Consider the following 10,166-nt stretch of genomic DNA (forward strand, 5'->3'; position numbering starts at 1 on the left):
CAATGGAATTATTTATATCATTCCTTTGGTTCAGAGCAAAGTCTTTAAGGACTCTATCCAGTGGAGTATAGTTTTGGGCAGGAAACCACCATTTCTCACATGAAGACCCTATACCTTCTCAAAGCAGAATATTAAGTTATTTCCAAGGTAAAAGTATTTAACAGACACTGAACCAATCCTACCCTGGATCTGGATTTTAAGCAAGAAGAGAGAATCCAGGAAGAGAGATAAAGGGTAGTGTGTTCTGCTTGTCCTCTGGAGGCAAGGAGAAAACCAGCTTCACTGTTTTTTGTTATTGTCATTTATGTCTTTGTTTTTAAACAATATGGCAGCATTAAATAAAGCAGTTGCAAGTAATGAGAGAACTCAGATTAAATGGTGGAGAGTGGCAGAGAGAAATACTTCTTTTTTTCTCACTTGAGAAAAAAAAAAAGTTTTGGCCTCATTGAACAGCATGTGGGATCTTAGTTCCCTGACTGGGGATTGAACCTGCACCCCCTGCATTGGACGCATGGCATCCTAACCTCTGAATCACCAGGGAAGTCCCAGAGAGAAGCACTTCTAATCTTCTATTTCAGAATCTAGGTGTTTCTAGGAAAGGGAGATGATTCAGGTTCATTAAATAATTCCTGGTACCCAGTTATGCCCCAGGCTCTGTGCTAAACACTTTCACATACCTTTAAAAGCTAATCTTTGCAATGATTTTCATTGCAATATATCAATATTGATATATTATTGACTTGCTGATTTCCAGACACTGTAAAAAAACCCTAAATATCTTATTTAGAGTAGTTATCTTTTTTTTTTACACATGAGTTTACAAACAGGATAAATGTCTTGAGTTTAGATAGTTTGTTTACAAGTGCAGGGCTTTTCCTTTTGTTTGAATCTCACTTCAGATACTTTGCTAACACTTGATTTTTTTTCACATACTGAAATTAAGCAAAAACATTTATAGAGGTAGAAAATTAAACCATCGTAAAATAGCCATTATGATATTTTGTTATCTTTTCTTTTGTTTCCCTCCCCTAGTAAATTACTATGTGTATGTTTACATATACACATATACACACGCAAACTTAAATTGCAATGAATAGCAATTTGCATTTTTCATTTGTACGAGTGAGAATCAGATTATGGTGCTTAAAATAGAGAAAAATATGGTGATTTGATCATTACAGTTTTATTAGATAACAAATGCATAAGATTATTATTCCCTGTAGCATTTTTACAGTAACAAAAGAAACAATGTAAATGTTCATGCATACATGTATATGTACATATATATATACACAAAGATAAGTATGTGTAGTTTCCACATATGTAAATAAGCATTTTCTATTTTTAATCAGTTTCTTTTATACTTAATGGACAACATATTTTGAATATATTTTCATTTTTTCAAATAGTCTTTGAAATATTTTATATGGTTTCACAATAGCCTTTTCTATAGAATAACCTATAGTATATTTCTACATATGACTTAAACATAATGTTTATATACATATATATATATATAAACATTCCCCTATTAATGTGTATTTAGATTATTTAAAGTTCAATAAATTTACACCAAACAACCTTGAACACAACTCTTTGTCCATGACTTACTTCTTTAGGCAAATAATTAAAAACAGCATTTCTTGGTCAACACACTGCCAATTGCCTTGTGATGTGATGAAGTGGGTTAATAGATTGCTTCCTATTGAACTATTCGTCTATTCCTAGGAAATACATTATTTCATTTTTGTGTCTCATTCTTTCATTACAACATTGGATCCCATTTATATATATCTTATTTAATTCCTATGTATTCATAAAGAAAATTTGCACTTTTGTGCGAACATAGCAGGGCTTTTTGTATCAAGATAATGATTCTGTAAAATCAAGTGCACTTGTTCATCTTTCTGTATGCCTTGGAACTATTAATAGAGCATATGAAAGATGTGTTCTTTGAAAGTTTGAAAGAGTGCAATAAGAAAAATGCCTGCTATCTTTTGGGGAGTCTGCTTTGCACAGTGGTAGGGAATTGGCTTGTTATTTTACTGACTGCACAACAACAACTTTGAGAGATAGATGTTGTTATCATCATCAATTTAGTGTTAAGGAAACTGAGGTTTGGAGAGGTTGAATAACTTGCCCAACAGGTGAAGCTGGGATTCAAGTCCAGGCAGGCTGGCACTAGAGCCCACGTCCTTATGTATTCTGCCTCTCAGACTTGGCAACATTTTCCTTACATATTGATTCATTCATATTTTCTAATTCTAATTTCAGTTTGTAATTTCCATTTTTTATAAATCCATCGAACATTTGAAACTTTATTAGCTTAGAAGTGTAACTTACCCTCAAAAGACCTCTATACAGGAAACTATATTTCTTTTCTCAGCCTTAACATCCTGTCTTAATATTTTTTGGATCATCAATTTATTCCCATCATTCTTCTTTTTCAAATAACTACCTCTATATCAGAGCTTTTTATCCCTTCATATCCTTATTTTATGCTTTTGGATCTGTTCACTCCTGCCTCCTAATTTTCTTTGGTTTGGTTTGTTATTCTTTTCTAATTTTGGAGCTTGAATCTTTCATCTGTTTATTTTTACTCTTTTCTATCAACAATATCGGGTCTCCAGCTCTGAATTTGTCTCTGGCACAATCCCATGCGTACTGATATGCAATGTTCTTATTGCTGTTAAGCCCTAAATGATCTGTAATTACAGCTTTGATTTTTCTCTCTGACCCAAGATTTCTGTAGCAGAGTTGTTAAATTTCAAAGTGTTTGGGTTTGTCAGTTTGAACTTTTGCCATTAATTTTCTGTTTTATTGTATTGCGGTCAGAGAACAGAGCCTGTACAATTTTTGCCTTGGAGATTTGACTTAGGTTTCCTTTCTGGGCCAATATTTGATCAATTTTTGTGAATGTTTCATGAATTCTTTAAGAAAAGGTATTATTTTCTTCTCACAGAGTATAAAATTGACACATATCTATTAAATCAGACACATGAAATGTATTATTCAGCTCTTCTCTACCCTAACTCATTCTTTGCCTATTTAATATGTCAAAGACTGAGGGTGGTATCTCCACTCTCCCACTGTTGTTGAAAGTGAAAGTGAAAGTCGCTCAGTCGTGTCCGACTCTTTGTGACCCCATGGACTATACAGTCCATGAAATTCTCCAGGCCAGAATACTGAGGTCGGCAGCCTTTCCCTTCTCCAGGGGATCTTCCCAACCCAGGGGTCAAACCCAGGTCTCCCGCATTGCAGGAGGATTCTTTACCAGCTGAGCCACAAGGGAAGCCCAAGAATACTGGAGCGGGTAGCCTATCCCTTCTCCAGCGGGTCTTCCCAACCCAGAAATTGAACAGGTGTCTCCTGCATTGCAGGCAGATTCTATACCAACTGAGATACCAGGGAAGCTCCCACTGTTGTTGAGTTCCTGTCATTTTCTGTCTGTATCTGTTATAGTCCTGGTTTTACATATTTCACAGTTATCTTGTTTAGCACAAAAAACCTCATGGTGCTTATGTCTTCTTTGTGGCTTGTACCCTTTATCAACATTAAAGAACCCTTTCTGTCCTATTTAATGCCTTTTAAAATTTTTTTGCCTGTGAGTCCGCTTGATCTGATATTTATAGTGCCAACCCAGCTTTCTCTTTGTTTGCATTTGTCTGATAAACTTTGCCTATCCTTTTGTATCTAACCTTTCTGTGTCATGTTATTTTATCCTTGTCTCTTGACAAGAGCATAATTTTAAGAAAATTTACCTAAGTGCTTTGGTGTGTTCTGGGTTGCCTTGATGGTTAAACGTGAGTCCTCCTGGCTCAGAAAAGTTGTCCTTCTTTCTACTGTCGTGTCCTTATCTCCCTATTATACATGCATGTGTATGATATGACTGCCCTCCACACGGCTCAAACTCTAGGTCATGGTTCATTTGGCTAGGTATGAATACTTGACTCACTTGGGCCCATTGGAGCTCCTTCTCCAGAAATTAGGAACCAATAAAAGAGAGATTTGGTCTCTCTGCATGGCTGGACATGACTTGTAAGCTAGGTAGCTCTGGCCGGTCTTGTCGATTTGGAAGAGAGAAGGTCAGTCTTTAGAGATGGTGCCACATCATATTTTATAAAAAAAAAATGGTGACATTATATTTCTAGTCCCACATGCTCTCCTGAAACCTTCCCATTCCCCCACTGGATAGAATATATTCTCTTTTTCTTGAAACTGGAGGGTGCTCCTGACTTCCTCAATGAGCATGGTGCAGCTGAAATAACACTGCATGCCTCCCACAGCTAGGCTGCAAAAGATGATAAGGCTTTCACCTGGCTCACTCTTTCAACACTCACATTTCAATCCCAGCCACTGTATTATAAGGAAGTCCAGACCATATGCAAAGTCTGACTTCAGGGGCTGGCCTGAGTTTTCCATCAATAACCAGCATCAACTTTCAGATGTGTGAGTGAGGAAAACTTCAGATGATTCTAGCCCCCAGCCTTGTAGGTGTCCAGGTTAACACAAGTGGCTCAGAGCCGAGCTATACCCACAGAGACCTGCCCAAATCAGAGATTTATAAGCAAAATAAACGTTGCTTTTACTGTATTGTTTTCTAAAATTAAAATTTAAGGGACATCCCTGGTGGCCTAGTGGCTAAGACTCCAAGCTCCCAGTGCAGGGGGTCTGGGTTCGATCCCTGGTCAGGGAACTAGATCCCACATGCCACAACTAAGAGTTCACATGCCATGAACTAAAACCCAATGCCACCAGATAAACAAATAAACTAAAAAATTTAAAACTTACGATCATTGTTAATTCACAAACAATACAGATGTTTTGTATATTGTTTAGCCAGTTTCCCCAGTGGTAACATTTTGCAAAACTATAGTACTCTATCAAAATATTGACATGGATACACTCAAGATAGGGAAGGTTTCCATCATTAGGTAAATTCCTCATGTTGCCACATTCACTTCCTTCCTGCATCCACCCCCTCACTAGCCCCTGGCAACCACTGAAGTGAAATTGAAGTCACTCAGTCATATATGACTCTTTGTGACCCTCATGGACCATAGCCCACCAGGCTCCTCTGTCCTTGGGGATTCTCCAGGCAAGAATACTGGAGTGGGTTGCCATGCCCTTCTCCAGGGGTTCTTCCCAACCCACATATCGAACCTGGGTTTCCCGCATTGCAGGCAGACTCTTTATTCTCTGAGGCACCAGGAAAGTTTGGCAACCATTAACCTATCCATCATTTCTGATTTTGTCATTTCAAGACTGCTATGAATGGATTCATACAATATGTAATCTTCGAGACTGGATTTTTTTTTTTGTCAAGATGCTTACTCCTTGGAAGGAAAGTTATGACCAATCTAGACAGCATATTAAAAAGCAGAGACATTACTTTGCCAACAAAGGTCCATCTAGTCAAGGCTATGGTTTTTCCACTGGTCATGTATGGATGGGAGAGTTGGACTATAAAGAAAGCTGAGTGCCGAAAATTGATGCTTTTGAACTGTGGTGTTGGAGAAGACTCATGAGAGTCCCTTGGACTGCAAGGAGATCCAACCAGTCCATCCTAAAGGAAATCAGTCCTGAATATTCATTGGAAGGACTGATGCTGAAGCTGAAACTCCAATACTTTGGCCACCTGATGCGAAGAGCTGACTCATTTGAAAAGACCCTGATGCTGGGAAAGATTGAGGGCAGGAGAGGGCGACGACAGAGGATGAGATGGTTGGATGGCATCACCAACTCAATGGACATGGGTTTGGGTGAACTCCGGGAGTTGGTGATGGACAGGGAGGCCTGGCATGCTGTGGTTCATGGGGTTGCAGAGTCAGACACGACTGAGCAACTGAACTGAATTCTCTGGAGACACATTCAGGAATGCATCAATACTTCATTCCTTTTTATTTCTCAGTAATAAATATTCCATGGTGTGGATGTACCACAGTACCAACTGTTCAACTGTTGAAGGACATCTGGATTCTTTTCCGTTTTCTGAGATTATGAATAGAGCTGCTATAAACATTCACGTTAAGGACTTTGTGTCCAGGTCTTCTCTTATCTGGGATAAATGCTTAGAAGTGCAGTTGTTGAATTGTTTATAGTAACTGCATGGTTTGTTTGTTTTTAAGAACCTGCCAAACTGTTTTCCAGAGTGGCTGTAACATTTTACATTCCACCAGCAGTGAATGAGTGATCCAGTTTCTCCACATCCTTGCCAGCATTTGGTATTGTCACTATTTTCTATTTTAGCCATTCTTAACCATGATAGTTATGGAGTGATCTCTCATTGTAGCTTTAATTTGCATTTCCCTAATGACGAATGATGTTAAACATCTTTTCATGTGCTTATTTTTCATTTGTTTATCTTCTTCAATGAAACTTCTCTTGATTACTTTTGCTTACTTTCTAATCAGATTGTTTACATTTTTCCTGTTAAATTTTGAGAATTCTTTTTATATGCCAGATGATAGTTATCTGTAGGATATATAGTTTGTAAATATTTTCTCCCTGACTGAAGCCTATCTTGTCATCCCTTTAACTGGGTCTTTTGCAGAACAAAACTTTACATTTTGATGAAGTCTAATTTGTCAATTTTTTTCTTTGATGGATTGTGCTTTTAGTGCCATTTTCTAGCCCTAGTCAGAAGATTTTTCTCCTTTCTTTCTAGATGTTTTATAGTTTTATGTTTACATTTAAGTCCATGAACCATTTGGCATTAATTTCCGTAAAAGGTATGAGACTCAGGTTGAGGGGTTTTTGTTGTTTGTTTTTTTGCTTGCTGATCCAATGTCCAATTGCTTCAGCACTGTATTTGAAAATACTCCTTTCCTCCATATAATTGCTTTTGTACATTTGTCAAAAAATCAGCTGGACATATTTGTGTGGGCCTACTTCTGGGTTTTCTCTTCTGTTCCACTGAGCTACATGTCCGTTCCTCTGCCAATACCAGACAGTCTTGATTACTGTGGCTACATGAGATTTCTTGAAGTTGAGTAGACTGATCGCTTCCACTTTATTTTTCCTTTTCTAAAATTTTTATTTACTTACTTTATTTTTGTCTGTGCTGGGTATTCTCTGCTCTGTGCGCTCTCTGGTTGCAGTGACCAGGCTTCTCATCCCAGTGGCTTCTCTTGTTGCAGAGCACAGGCTTCCATAGCTGCAGCATGCGGCTCAGGGGCTGTGGATCACGGGCTCTATAGAGGTCATAGAGCGCGGACTTGGTAGGTATGGTGCACGGGCTTAGCTGTCCCACATAGTGTGAAATCTTCCCAGTCCAGGGATTGAACCCATGTCCCCTGCATTGGCAGGTGGATTCTTATCTATCATACCACCAGAGAAGTCCTATTTCTCCTTTTAAAAGGTATTTTAACTATTCTAGGGTGTTTTTTTTTTTTTTTTTTTTTGCCTTTCTGTATACATTTTAGGATAATATTGCCTATATCTTAAAAAAAATCTCGTGGAGATATTGATAAGAATTTTAAAAGATGGTAACAATAACCCTATATGCAAAACAGAAAGAGACACAGATATACAGAACAGACTTTTAGACTCTGTGGGAGAAGGTGAGGGTGGGATGTTCAGAGAGAACAGCATTGAAACAAGTATACTATCAAGGGTGAAACAGATCACCAGCCCAGGTTGGATGCATGAGACAAGTGCTCAGGGCTGGTGCACTGGGAAGACCCAGAGGGATGGGATGGAGAGGGAGGAGGGAGGGGGAATAGGGATGGGGAATACATGTAAATCCATGGCTGATTCATGTCAATGTATGGCAAAAACCACTACAATATTGTAAAGTAATTAGCCTCCAACTAATAAAAATAAATGGAAAAAAAAGAATTTTGTTAAATCTGTATATTATTTGTGTGTGTCGGGGGGTCAAATGGAAAAACTGTCCAACACAGATGCACTCACTCATTGTGACTCTATTACGACTACATCTTGAAGATGGTGGAGGGCAGGGGTAGGGGGAGGTGGGCAGATGTTGCTTTAGATAATATGGAGTTGTGGGGTGTGTGGGCAGCTCGGTGTTAATATGGAAGGGCCAAAGGCAGAATTCGTGACGTACAAAGAGTTGTTGTTCAGTCGATAAGTCATGTTCAACTCTTTGCAACCCCATGGACTGCAGCACACCAGGCTCCCCTGTCCTTCACCATCTCCCGGAGCTTGCTCAAACTCATATTCATTGAGTCAGTGATGCCATCCAACCACCTCCTCCTCTGCTGCCCATTTCTCCTCCTGCCCTCCATCTTTCCCAGCATCAGGGCCTTTTCCAATGAGTCAGGTCTTTGCATCAGGTGGCCAGAGTATTGGAGCTTCAGCTTCAGCATCAGTCCTTCTAATGACTGTTTTGGGTTGATTTCCTTAAGAATTGAGAGTAGGAAGGCTAACGATTCCAAGAATCAGCCTGGAGCGCCTCTCCACGGCGATGCATATACAGTCTGTTGGAACAGGCGTCCTGTCTCCCCTTGGACTTATCCACAGATCACATCTCCACTCCCTCAATTACTGGTCTCCCCTGCCCCTCCTCCTGAGGGAGTCCTGGGCCTTGGCACAGTGCCCAGTCAGGGCCATCCGCCTCCTGATGGATCGAGCTGGATAACATAACAATTAATTAGTGCTTAGGACTCACAGATCGATATGCTGACAAGACCACAAAGGGACAAAACAATCTCCATCAGAGCTCCAAGGCTGCTTGGAGGAAGCTGAGAAGCAGGCAGAGCCCTTTGCCCACTGAGAGCATTGATGTGGACCATCCATGGTGAAGAGGTCGCTTAGAATCAGAAGATTCTGCAGCCGCCTGGCCTCTGCAGCCGTGGAAGTTTCTAGAGCCAGCAGAATGAGTTTCCCCCCATTGGTGTCTGGTTTAGCTGCTAAGGAAGGTGGCTAGTCTTCTCTGGGGAGCAATTCAACTGTGTGCTTACACGTGTGTGCGTGCAGTTCTGTGCCTGTGTGCTTGCTTATATGCACGGTTGGAAGGGGAAGAAGGTGAAAGACAAGAGTGATTTGCTTGGTGTTGGACATTCCTGGTATGAATTCAATGAGAGATGTAGCAAAAGTAATTTCTGTTTAGTGAGTCACAGGAAGGTTGCAGGGTACAAATAGTACCCAAGTGACATGATCAGTGCATTTCTGAGAATACAAAACAAAGAGATAATATGCATATTGGTTATAGACCCTCATATCTCAGGTCTCATCACCACACCCTGGGTGGGATTTCCTCCCTGCCTCCGGTCTTTGCCCCCATGGATTCACCTTGTGCACTACTGCTAGAATAGTCTTTTTTTGTTTGTTTATTTTTAATTGGAAGATAATTGCTTTATACTATTGTGTTGGTTTCTGTCATAAATCAGCCATAGGTGTACATATGTCCCCTCCATCTTGAATTTCTTTCCTACCTCCCACCCTTTCCCACCCCTCTAGGTTGTCACAGAGCACCAGATTTGAACTCCTTGCATCATACAGCAAATTCCCACTGGTTATCTATTTTATGTACAGTAATGTATATGTTTCCGTGCTGCTCTCCCAGTTCATCCCACCCTCTCCTTCCCCCACTGTGTCCACAAGTCCATTCTCTAGGTCTGCATCTCCATTGCTGGCCTGCAAATAGAATTCATCAGTGATGGTGGTGGTTTAGTTGCTAAGTCCTGTGTGACTCTTGTGATCACATGGACTGTAGCCAACCAGTCTCCTCTGTCCATGGGACTTCCCAGGCAAGAATACTGGAGTGGGTTGCCATTTCCTTCTCCAGGAGATCTTCCTGACTCAGGGACCGAACCCAAATCTGCTGCATTGCAAGCAGATTCTTTACCACTGAGCCACCAGAGAAGCCCCAGGCTCATCAGCACCATCTTTCTGAATTCCATATGTGTGTGTTAATATACGATATTTGCTCTTCTTTAAATGAGTTTTATACAATTTTTAAAGGTTACTTTCCATTTACAATTATTACAAAATATTGGCTCTATTCCCCTGTGTTGTATAATGTATCCTTGAGTCTATATTATACCCAATGGTTTGTATCTCCCACTCCCCCACCCCTATCTTGCCCCTCCCCACCTCCCCACTGGTAAGCACTAAGCTCTCTGTATCCATGACTGTGCTTCTGTTATGTTCTATTCACTAGTTTGTTTTATTTTTTGGATACCACATATAAGCAGTATCAT

Source organism: Cervus canadensis, chromosome 1 (assembly GCF_019320065.1).
Source record: "Cervus canadensis isolate Bull #8, Minnesota chromosome 1, ASM1932006v1, whole genome shotgun sequence".
Taxonomy (NCBI): Eukaryota; Metazoa; Chordata; class Mammalia; order Artiodactyla; family Cervidae; genus Cervus; species Cervus canadensis.